We start from the raw sequence: 12,929 nt of genomic DNA on the forward strand, positions 1-12,929 counted from the left end.
GTAATACTATGGACTTAGAATATGATTACTGCAAAGTATAAAATGTAGTCTAGGGATAGAAACATTGATGCTTATAACTAATGAGCTGCAGAATGACTTAAAGAAGACTGAATTACCATACGAGTACATGGCAATATGATTTTGTTTACTAAGTTCTGAACCTATGTAAATCTAACAAGAATAGAATTTCATTGGTGGCAATATTTAGAGAATATTTCAGTTTAACTCATAGACTTATGAATTTTATACATTTCTATTAAATTGTTAATTTTCAGTCTAGTGTCACTCATCAAAACACAGAATTTTCAGTCATAAGAAAAACAGATAATTGGACAAATGGCTTGAACAAACAGTTCAACAGAGAAGACACACACATGTCAAGAACATGAAAGTATATTGACGATCCTAAGTCATTAGGGAAATACAAATAAAAACAGCAATGAGACATCGGTACACACCTATTTGAATGACCACAATGGAGTCGACTGGTCATATCAACTACTGATAAATTTGTGGAGAATCTGGAACTCGCATGAGATAATATGGTAGAAACCTAAAATGATGCAAGATCTTGCAAAGTCTGTTTGCTGATTTCTTAAAAACATTCAGCTGCACTGATACATATAAACCTTCCAGAGGAAAGAAAGACTATGTCAGGTGTGCACCCCAATGTTCATAGCTGTTTTACAACAGAGTTAAAATTGCAAGGAACCCTAAATTCCACCAGGCTCATCAAGTGAAGATTTTTTTCATGTGATGGGTACTACTCAGTAATGACAGAGTGAGGTACTGACAGTCGACAACGTGGGAGATTCTGCTAAGTGAAAAATGCTGCACAAAAATACTTATTTTATGGTTCATATGCATATAATCTATATTATAGAAATGGGAAGGTAGCAATAAAGCCAAATCCTTGGTTGCTTGTGGTCAGGGAAGTTGGGATGACAAGGATTGCAAAAGGGCACAAGGAAAGTTTGAGACTAATGCATAATCTCAACTTCTTGATTGTAGTGATGGTTTCTTGAGTGTATAAATATGACAAAGCCTATTAAATTGCACACCCTACAAGTATGTGCATTTTATTGTGTCAATTAGTGATCAATTTTAGGAACTAGAGAAAATGAACAATTATTATAATAGACCAAGAATTTTAAAATACCCTTATTTGGGGAGTCGGGCGGTAGTGCAGTGGTATAAGTGCACATGGCGTGAAGCACAAGGACCAGCGTAAGGATCCCGGTTTGAGCCCTTGGTTCTCCACCTGCAGGGGAGTCACTTCACAAGCAGTGAAACAGGTCTGCAGGTTTCTGTCTTTCTCTCTCGCTCTCTGTCTTTCCCTCCTCTCACCATTTCTCTCTGTCCTATCCAACAACGATGACAACAGCAACAGCAATAATAACTACAATAATAATAAAAACAAGGGCAACAAAAGGGAAAATAAATAAATAAAAAAATTTTTAAATACCCTTATTTGGCAAAATAATAGCTTCGCAAACATGTCTTATGGGGAAAAAACTCATAAAGTTGTAATGTGTTGTGAGTAGAAATATAACCCTGAAGTACAGTTGTGAAACCAAAGTTAAACATTACACATAAGAAATGTAATGGCTTTAGTTTTTTCTGTTTACAAGGCATTGAAATAAGAGGTTCAGGAAGTTGTTTTGTCTAGCTTTGTGGGATCAACTGCCTGCCTGATCTTTTTTTTTTTTTTTCCCAAATATTTACCCTTAAACACAACTACTAGAGCACTCATTGTGCCAAGGAGAACTAAAGCATCTGAAATGAGGTTCAGATTTTTAAGACCTGGAAAACACCACCTTCAGGTCCTATCACTGCTAAAGAAATAAGTCTCTTTGCAGAGCATAGAAACTTGTAAGAGTACTTTAAGGAAAACTCATTTTGTATAATCATCTTAGCGATGCCACAATAGGTGAAATCAGTGTTATCCTCATTCTTTTTTTTAATATTGATTTATTTATTCCCTTTTGTTGCCCTTGTTTTATTATTATAGTTATTACTGTTGTCATTATTGGATAGGACAGAGAGAAATGGAGAGAGAAGGGGAAGACGGGGAGAGAAACACAGACACCTGCAGACCTGCTTCACCGCTTGTGAAGCGACTCCCCTGCAGGTGGGGACACGGGGGCTTGAACCGGGATCCTTATGCCAGTCTTTGTACTTTGTGCCACCTGCATTTAACCCGCTGCACCACCACCCGACTCCCATTATCCTCATTCTTAAGGAGCAAACTAATACTTGAAGAAATTAAGCTGTTTGCCTACACCTCCATTCTCTTCCTTGGAGGTTGCTATTCTCCATACTACATACCTTCCTGCTTCTGCAAACCCATGTCATTGACTATGTGGCTAGGACTTTTCTCATGAATTTGAGAGTTGCTAGAATCACTTCTATTTGTATATGAAGTATTCGTGACAGTGATCCTCTCTAACCCTTTTTCCTCAACTGTAGGAAAACCACAGGCTCCCCAAGTTTGTAGAATAGTCATGGTCAAGGACTCAGGTGACTAAGATCATTATAGATGGACAGCACTGTATACAGAGCCAACACTAACATTTACTATGTGATCACCCTCATCGGATCTGATCACTGAAATGGGTGGCATAGTATAGAATGAGTAAAACCAACAGAGAAAGAGAGCATGATGCTATTAGTTGGGCCATAGTGCCTATCAAGAAGACTGAAGCGTGGATTATTTAAAAATGTTCTTGAAAAGGAAACAAATGCTAGTTAGCTGTGTCCCACTTTTGGGTGACCCTCTCTCTTCATTATTCCTTTTCCTTTTTTATGTTCTTGGTTTGGAGGAGGCATGTTCTTTGGGAGAAATTGTAGACAAGTCTGTTACTACCCCAAACTTCTCCATAGCATATGTGATAAATTGCACAGGGACTGGTTATATCCACAATGACATTTCAGAAAACAGAATAATTTCGGAAACAGCTTGGTTGACTTCTTTGCTGCATGGTTTCTCAGGCTTTTCTGTAATGTTTCCCAAATTCAGTGGATTGAAAGAACTGTTTGTCATTAATAATCTCTTGGTTTAATGCTCCAAAATGCTCTTTTGTAATCTGTCATTTGATGCATTGGTAAAATGATAGTTCTGAATGAACTGTATCATAGACACATTTTGTCTCAGATGTGCCAGTAGGTAGGAAAGATAAATCTTAGAACTGTTGTTTTACCAACAAAATGTGTCTTTGATAGAGTTTATTCAGATTAGTTTTAACCTTAGAAAATCAGGGACTGGGAGTCGGGCGGTAGTGCAGCGGTTAAGCGCACATGGTGCAAAGTGCAAGGATCGGCATCAGGATCCTGGTTCGAGCCCCTGGCTCCCCACCTGCAGGGGAATCGCTTCAGAGATGGTGAAGCAGGTCTGCAGGTGTCTATCTTTCTCTCTCCCTCTCTGTCTTCCTCTCCTCTCTCCATTTCTCTCTGTCCTATCTAACAATGACAACATCAATAACAATGATAATAGTAACTACAACAATAAAACAAGGGCAACAAAAACAGAAAATAAATAAATTATATATATATATATATATATATATATATATATGAAAATCAGGGACTATAACATTTAAGTGTGCATAGATTGATTGAATGCTTTTATCTAAAGATAAAACTCAATAGAGGATATCATTATAGGACGAGTTTGACGTCTCAGCGTGAAAACAATTATTATTTTATCTATTTTCTTTCCATAGACTGCAGAAAGTCTAATAATACTCAAAGTTTGAACTTGTTAGAGAGAATTTGTCTAGGTGACCAATAATTACTACTGAGAATTTTGAATGGCTTTAATGCTGCTGCCTACCAGCTACAGATAGGGGGCCGGGAGGCAGGGCAGCAGTTGGAGAGAGGAGATACCACCTCCATATGCCACAGTCAGGCTCTCTGTACCCTCTGGTTTTATGTTTACAGATTTGATCAACCATAGATTGTAGAAAGATACTGACTTCTGTGACTGGGCTTATAATGGTGACCTCTTTACTGAGCAACTACAGTTTTGTTGTTGTCATCATTAATCCGTAGACAATAGAGCGTAAAAACTATTAATACAGTGTTTACACTGAATTAGGTAAGTAATGTGGAGTTAATTAAAAGTATAGGAGCCAGGTGTCGGGCGGTAGCTCAGCGGGTTAAGTGCACGTGATGCAAAGCGCAAGGACCAGCATAAGGATCCCAGCTCAAGCCCCGGATCCCCACCTGCAGGGGAGTCACTTCACAGGCAGTGGAGCAGGTCTGCAGGTGTGTCTATCTTTCTCTCTGTCTTCCCCTCCTCTCATTTCTCTCTGTTCCATCTAACAACGACGACATCAATAACAATAACTGCTACAACAGTAAAAACGAGCAAGGGCAACAAAAGAAAATAAATTAATTAATTAAAAAAAATTTTTTTAAGTATAGGAGCCATTACAGGCTATATGCAGTAACCAACTCTATCATGTAATCGGGGGCTGGAGTGTTAGCAGATTTGAGTATCTAAAGGAGTCTTGGAGCCAATCCCCTGTACCTGTGAGAGGACAGTTCTATCTACACTTTCTTCTTTGCGTCAGTCTCTTTAAGGTTATACTATCCTTTATTTGCAAGTACCTCACCTGACCTCTACTCATAGAAAGAGGAACCAGATTTCCCCTGTGTTAACTAACCATCAATATAAACAACAGTTTTGTTTCTGTTATTTCCCCTTTTGGGGTGATTAAAATTTGCCACTGTTGCTCTCCCCACCCAACACAGGAAGAAAGACTTCCTTCCTTCATTGCTTGACTTTACCCAGACCCATGAATAATCTTCCCTTTCTCTTGGACTCAGGATACTTACGTTTTCTAACTTTTATTTCTTGTTCACCTCCTGAAAGTCTCTCCTCCCCTCTGAACCTTCTGGCTTTCTCCAACTAACAAACTCGCTCTTTTACCTAAGAACATTGGAGCTTGTCCACGAAGCTGTTGCTCCGTAAACGAACCCCTTGGTGTTAGTTTTTTCTTATACCCCTTTCTCTGTTGGCAGCATTGACCAACATCTCTCATCTTTCTCATTTTTCAGTGACCTTTCTCTTCAGTATCTCTTTTTTTGTACATTCCAGACTCCTTTTGTAGACATCTCAAAAGTCCCATCTCCTGTTATCAGCTTCATAATTAGATATTTCCCTCTTTATTTTCAATGTCAAAATCGCCCCATTGTGAACATAAACATAACCCAATGTGGGTGAATAAAGACAGGAGAGTGGAGTGGAAGTGTTAATGCCAAAAATTTTACAGACCACTATCATGGGGAGATAAGAGACACTACCTGTGGGACAGCTATCTTGTAAATCATTGCTTCCGTTATGAAACAGTTGTAAGAAAGAAAAACAGTCTTAATGTCTTTTCAGAACAGTCTTAATAAGTCTTAACTTTGCAATTTTCTCTTTTTTACACAAGTAAAACCCACATGTTGTTTCACCCTGAATGTCACATGGGTGCTGTGATGTTTAAGTCAATAAATAGTATCAGTAATATGATATGTACATCTTGTCCTCTGTCGTTGTCATATCGTTATTAGCCTTGCCAAGTTTTTCACATTCACATGTTATCTTTTCTCTCTTCTCTGTGATAGGAGATATTGACAGAAATCATTTAATGTTTTATATATATATATATGTATATATGTATGTATTATATTCATTTTTGTGTGACTAATAGTGGGTTAAAAGTTCATAAGATTACACACCACAGCCACCACCATAGCTCTGTGTCCTTACCCTCCTACTTCCCAAAGATAACCATCATGGTTATCACAAAGTCTTAGGGACAGCTTGAGAAAGGATTTTCTTTCTTTCAGAAAAATCCACCTCGTATCATAAATCTCATAAGCTAAGAACTGAGGCCCAGTGTTAGCTTCTTCTAGTAGGTATGCATGGACTTGGAAAGCTACAATGGAATTCACTTTATGGCTATCCCGAGTGAAAGTAATCACATCATGGGTTTGTTCTCTTTGTTCTTTGCTTCCTCTTCCCATCTTTCCCTTTCCCTCCACCATTACCTATTCAATTGTCTGCAGTGGTTTTTTTTTCCTTCTTTATTCTCTTTATTAGAGTAGATCTTGTTTACTTGTGATTAGTGAAGTGACAGCTGCCCCAAGGTCTTTTCTGTGCTACAGGACTTTTCTTCTCATGCTGCGAGGACTTGGATAGAAATGTTCACTCTAAGATTGTGCTTTCACTCGCTCAGACTTCTGTTAGGAAATGTTACTCTTACCAATGCCAGCATCCTATAAACACTCATAAACATGATAGAAAGTGGACATAAAACTAAGGTGAGAAGCAAGTCAGATTTTTAGACTAGAGAAACATAAGACATTTTTCGCAAGCGAAGACAATCTCTTACTGTTTCTTGGCTATTGAGCTGACCTGCATTAATGCAAGGTTCTGCACTTCTGTTTCTTCATCTGACAGATGTGGATTGAGTAGACTAACCTCAAAGAATAGGAGCTTACAAAATAGCTTACCTGGATAGTACATCTGCTTTGCCATGCCTGCAGCCCAGGTTTCAGCCTGTTGCCCACCACAGTTGAGGAAGCTTCAGTGCTGTGGTGTCCTTCCCTCTCCCACATGCTTCCTTCTGTCTCAGCTTATCTGAAAATGTCAGCCCATAGTGGTAAAGCCACAACAAGCTGATCTTTTCACCTTTTTTTTTAAATGTATTCCCTTTTTTTGCCTTTATTGTTTTATTGTTGTAGTTTCCACTTCTTTTTCTTTAATGATCATAATGCCTCCCAACTGTAGTATACATGCTGATCACACGAAGAGAGACCTTCTTAGAAGTGTCTTTCAGGTCTGGGAGGTGGGGGTGGGGATCTGGCATTATTAATTTCCAGAATGTATCTATAAGAGACCTGCTTCTGAGGTGAAAATGACCCCTTTTCTCTGAGCATTTTCAATGAATAATGTGATGCAAGTCTTTATCCAGTGATTGTTAATTTTTCTGTTTGCTTTTCCTTGAGAAGGTTTAAAGATATTATGCCTAATTGCTGAATATTCTTTGTCAAAAACTAGTCTGAGTCTGTCTGTCTGGGTTGTGAGTGGTTTTGCCTTTAGAACCTGTGTTAGGACCTTGTGCCAGCCTCTTCCCATCCTAGGCTTGTTCAGACTAGAATTATCTGGCAGGGAATGTCTTTAAAAAGAAGGAAAAAAAAAAAGCCTTGAGTGGGAATGTCTCAAAAATCTCACCTCAGTCTCCAACTTGATTTACAGAGAGAGCAGTTTACTAAATAGAATGATGTGAGAATCAAATGACTATCAGCTGGTGTAAATGTTTTTGGTCCATGTAGTCACAGGACCTCAGGTATGCAAGAGTTGGACAGGCTACAATCATGTGCTTGGGTTTGGTGAGACTGACCTAGTACACACTCACGCAACACAAAAGGAATCCAGGTTCATAAGAACCCATGCTAATTGGACACCTATATTAGCAAGGTTGGGTTTTATTTTTTAATCCCCTTGGCATAATTCCGTCCCATGCTGCACAATATATACATTTCTTTGTCTGAGCTATAGTTAGAGGTAATGAGACTGTGTTTGTGTGTGTAAGGAAGAACTGCATGTGTGTAATGTTCTACAGTTTGAACGTATGCAAACACCCTGAGTGCTAGCACTACAGTTAAGGTGATAGACATACCCAGGGTCTCCCAAAGGTGCATACTTGTGTGGTGGTGATGGTGGTGGTGGGGCGGGGTAGGGGGTGAGATAGTGAAAACACTTAACATTAGCTCTCTCCCATGGGAGTTAGTCTTTTGTTTGTTGCAGACTGGCTTTGTGTTACGTGAAATTCAGAAATAATGTTTTAGAAGTTGACAGTATTCCCATTTAGTTACAGAAGGCTTCTTGTATATGCACCAGAATATGGGAACTACCAAGAGATGGGGAGGGAGGAGGGTTGGATGGAGATACCTGGAGCTTCCTTACTTATAGTGAATCATCTGGCAGTGCTGTGAAACTATCCACTCTTCGTTAACTTCCTTCCACACAATGCCCGGAGTTGAAAATTCTTTCCAAAAACTATAATTGCTAAAACTAGGGATAATTTTGGTAGACATAATAGAATTGTCTGGATAATTTCTTCGGGGATGCAGGGGAATACCCAGAGTAAGTCCTGCCTTTCTTTAGTTGAATGGCCCATGATGCAACATTCTGCCTTTCATTTCTTTTTTCTTTTTTTTTTTTTTAATTTCTTTATTGGGAAACAGATCTACATTTTTTTTCTTTTCTTATATTTATTTTCCCTTTTGTTGCCCTTGTTGTTTTAGTTGTTATTGTTGTTGATGTTGTCGTTGTTAGATAGGGCAGAGAGAAATGGAGAGGAGGGGAAGACAGAGAGGGAGAGAGAAAGAGAGACACCTGCAGACCTGCTTCACCGCCTGTGAAGCGACTCCCCTGCAGGTGGGGAGCCTGGGGCTCGAACCGGGATCCTTATGCCGGTCTGCGCTTTGCGCCACCTGCGCTTAACCAGCTGCGCTACCGCCTGACTCCCTGCCTTTCATTTCTTATGAAACTTTAATGAAAATGTCAGTGGGTTTCTTGACTTCATTTGGTTTGGTTTATGGGTCAGCCCTATTCTAATTCTGGAGGGTAAATGCTTTGGATTCTAGGTCAGTGTTTCAAGAAATAGTCTTTATCCAACTTCCAAGCAGACCAACCAACAGCAGGTGGCAGGCTTAACTTTTAATCAGATCCTCCGACCCCCCACCAAACTCTACCATTGTTTCTATACCACAAATGGTTTTTAGCCAGAATAGACAGGATTTTGTTTTTACATTTATAATGCTTTATTTTTAAAATGAACTACATTTCTCCTTTGACTTTGATTATATACACTTGGAAAAAAAAGTTATAATATTGGTTAGTGGTCTGTGCTGTATGGTGTTTTTCCTACATCCCGTATTTTCTGTAGCTTTAATCTATTATTGGTTAATGGTTGGCACTAATCTTTAACATATTTTACTTCTATTTTTTTTCCTTTTTGTATTACCTAGATAACTTTAAAAGTAGGAGAATATTTCACTATTTTAGATTTAGAATGATTTAGAGGATAGCTGAAATAAGCTTTAAGAATTAAAAAGGGAGTTGGGCTGTAGCGCAGCGGGTTAAGCGCATGTGGCGCAAAGCACAAGCACATAAGGATCCCGGTTCGAGCCCCGGCTCCCCACCTGCAGGGGAGTCGCTTCACAGGCAGTGAAGCAGGTCTGCAGGTGTCTATCTTTCTCTCCTCCTCTCTGTCTTCCCCTCCTCTCTCCATTTCTCTCTGTCCTATCCAACAACGACAACAACAATAATAGCTACAACAACAACAACAACAAAAAAACAAGGGCAACAAAAAGGAATAAATAAATAAAATAAATATTTTTAAAAAAAGAATTAAAAGAAAATCTTTGAATATAAAAATATGTAAAATCCTTTGGATTTTAGTATGAAAACTAACCAAACTAAACCCAGGCCTCATTTTGGTTTTAGTGGTTTATGAGATGCAAATTTATGTGTTCTATACATTTGTTTTATGTTAGAGACAAGAGTCCATCAAATGTGTACAAATTGCCTTCCTTCCCCCAACTTTAAATTATCTACAAAGAACAAAAAGACACAAGACATCAAACAAAAACTTTCTTTGTCTTGTAAATTCACCCATCTCGCTCCCCTAGAAGCCAACTACCTGGTGAAGCACTATTATTGTAATTTAAGTGGATCGAATCTCTTTTCAAATTAATTATCTGTGATGAATCAGATCATTTCTTTGAAATTTATAACTTTAGAGCTCCCAGAAAGCTGGTCATCTTACAGCTTACACATTTTGGAAGTCAGCTTTCTTGGCCATAAATGTTTGAGAGTCATTCAGGTCCAGCTGTGTGACGAAATGCATGTCTAGTCAGACTGTACACATTCGAAGTTCCAAGTTTTGTCTTTTGTTTTTCCAACTGAACTGAATTGAATTCAAATAATAATCAAGACATTGAAAAATTTATTTAAAAATTTATACCATTCCCTGTTGCAGGGTTTTTATTTTGACTCTTGCCTTCCATTAATTGGAGGAAACAGTTAAGATTTTTATGTTACACATATGCATTATTATTATTATTAATTCAAGTTAACATGGAAGAATGCAAATGCTTCATGACCACAATAATTTGATTATTTCTCAAATAGAATTTCTACTGGTTTTTCATGTTATATAAGGCACTTGACTGTACAATATGCAAAATAATCAGTTACAAACTCTTAACGGTTACATATGTCTAGAGATTGTCCTCACTTTGGGTTTGCTCTCCTGTATCTTTTACACCTGAGAACATATCTAAAATTTTGTTATCACTCTATATTTTGTTGAATAAGTAAATAAATATAGAGTTTGCATTACTGTATGCATGAAATTAGTGTCAGTCAAGGAAATATGCAGTTAAAAATCTCTTGATGCCATTTCCATGTAAGTTTCCTGGATTGATGTCTTCTCTTTCCTTTCACAGAGTTCACTTCAGAAGACTGAGTCACCCAGCTGCTGGAATGTTCTTGGTGCCCTCAATGGCTCAGTAGTCAGTGTAGATCCTGTGTTTTGTAATCAGTAGCTACATCTGGCTACTGGGTCTCTGATGGTATCTTCTAGTTCCTGTTCCTGTGTCCCAAACTAGCTTATTCGTTAGTCCTTAACATTTAAACCATTACCTTGATTTACACAGTATTTGAGAAGCACAAAGGTTTTAAGAATGCGAAGGTATATTTGACTTAAACACCACAGTGCGGGTAATGGAAGGAATGACTTCTTTTCCTCTGTCTTCCTCCATGTGCGATGTATCATTTAGTCATAAAACCATTCATCTTGCTACCTAACTGTATCTACTGTCTCTCTCAGTTATCAGTTTACCTATTTACATATACTATCGGTCTTAATGTTTCTCTATATTTGTTATCTATCCATAATCAATCAATCTATCTATCTATCAATCTGCCATTTGGCCAATAACCCATCTGCCTAGCTTACAAAGCCATTTTCCTGTATGCATGCATTTATCCATGCGTTTTGGTGTTTTTTTTTTCCATCCTTTTACTTCCAGATGACACTCAAAATAATGTGGTTGTTAAATAATGCCAACTTAACAGTATGACCGTTTAAAGAAACTTGTAGTAGATAAGTCCCTGCTGTGGATTCTGACTTGAGGATTGCCTTTTAACTGTGGCAGAGAAGATAAATAACAGAAACCCTGAGTGCAGAAGATAAACATTGAAATTATATGTGGGAAGGCCTGGCCGGCCCATTGTCCAGGTCTGGGCATGAACCTGGCATACAATGTAGATATCTGTGTTTATTAGGCAACAGCTACATTGTCTGCTGGGTTTCAGGCTACCTGGAAACATGTTCTCCATGGCCCCCTCAACAAGATTCACATGTGCTGTTTTGGACTAACTGTTTTCCAGGGGTCAGAAACAACCACTCAGCTTTATCTTTGGGACAGAGTACGGAGAAAGGGCTGCACGAGAACTGATCAACTTCACAGTGAATGATCTTATTATTAGTTAATAGAAGAGGATCTCACCTACCAGTCTAGGAAACTGAATGAATCAGAGATGAGGTGTAATGCCATCCTTTTCTCTTCAGACCAAACTTCCATCCTGTTCATGTTGAGCAGAATAAGCCAGAAGGAGGACCATTATTGGATTATTGGATGATCTCACTCATGGATGACATCTAAGAAACAACACAAAGGACATTGCAGTATGGTGAAATCCCAGTGGCCTGTAGTCTATTATAGCAGATTTGGAGACTGAGAAGGTAGAAGGCAAAAGCACTAAGGAAAGCTTGAATGATCTAAGTTTCTAGTTTATAAGTATTGATACTGTGCGAAAATTATATGGGCCTGGTCATGCAGTCTTGCTACCTCCCCATTGTTCCTTTGGCTCACCACACATCTGCAGGAACTCAGTGTATTTTGGTTCTCTCTTAGCTACAACTCTGTAACTTTTATGAATGACTGTTGATCTCACCAGAGTCTATATTCTGTCCCAATTTCCCACCCTATTAAACTCTGAAATTTAGCTGGCTGGGATTTGTCTTTGAACCACTCTTGACAATTTTGTGTGAAATCATAGGAAGAATAGCTTTTAGTTAAAACAGGAATGCTCAAAAGAATAAAGCGTACATTTTCAGAAGAAGAGAATGAAAATAGCTTTGAATTTTTCACATTATGTTTGTTGCCTTTGTCTTCCTGGTAAATTGGTTTAGTTCCTTAGACATTAAGCAGTGTAATTTGTTCAGTTCTCAATAATAAATGATTACAACTTTATACAGAAAAGTGACAAACTGAGGTTTTTAGTAAGGAATGTTGTATTTTAAATTAATATGAATTAACAGATATAAACCACAAAGTGAATAAAGCAATGTAAGCATGATGAATGTTACAGTCAATTGTAAATGACAGGATGCATTCTTGTTATCCATGCTGTACTCTGTAAAATAAAGCTACTGATTGGAATCTTTTGAAAGACTGCCATTTGTCTGTGTCTGTGTGTGTGTGTGTGTGTGTGTGTGTGTGTTTATGAATCTTTTGTTTCCCTGTCCACAAAATCAGTTCCACAAAGTATACTTTTTCCTGAGCCACTAGCCTTTGTGTCCTGGGAAGAGAAAGTTATACCACGTAATGATGTTTGACAGTTTTTGAAATGTGATAAAGGTTTTGGGTGACATGACTATGAATAAGTTAATCATCATTCTCAAAGTGGCAGTTCTTCTCCCATACTCCTGACATTCTTTGAATCTCACTGGCTTTCATTAAGCAAGATGCATTGACACTGGAGCCTGGTGTGAAGCAGTCCTCCCTATTTACAGAATCAGGTCTTCGTTTCCCATTCAAGTCAGATATACTAATCTTAAATGCACTTCTTTTTTTCTGCG

The 12,929-nt window shown here is 38.2% G+C and overlaps 1 long non-coding RNA gene across 3 annotated transcripts in view; it reads left to right on the forward strand.

Annotated features, from left to right (window-relative positions):
- Window positions 1-12,520, forward strand: part of LOC132535718 (uncharacterized) — a 79,438-nt gene extending 66,918 nt beyond the window's left edge. For all 3 annotated transcript variants that reach the window (XR_009547430.1, XR_009547429.1, XR_009547428.1), the window contains one exon: window positions 10,510-12,520. This is a non-coding gene — a long non-coding RNA (uncharacterized LOC132535718). The remainder of the gene's footprint in view (window positions 1-10,509) is intronic.
- The last annotated feature ends 409 nt before the right edge of the window (window positions 12,521-12,929 follow it).

Source organism: Erinaceus europaeus, chromosome X (assembly GCF_950295315.1).
Source record: "Erinaceus europaeus chromosome X, mEriEur2.1, whole genome shotgun sequence".
Classification (NCBI taxonomy): domain Eukaryota; kingdom Metazoa; phylum Chordata; class Mammalia; order Eulipotyphla; family Erinaceidae; genus Erinaceus; species Erinaceus europaeus.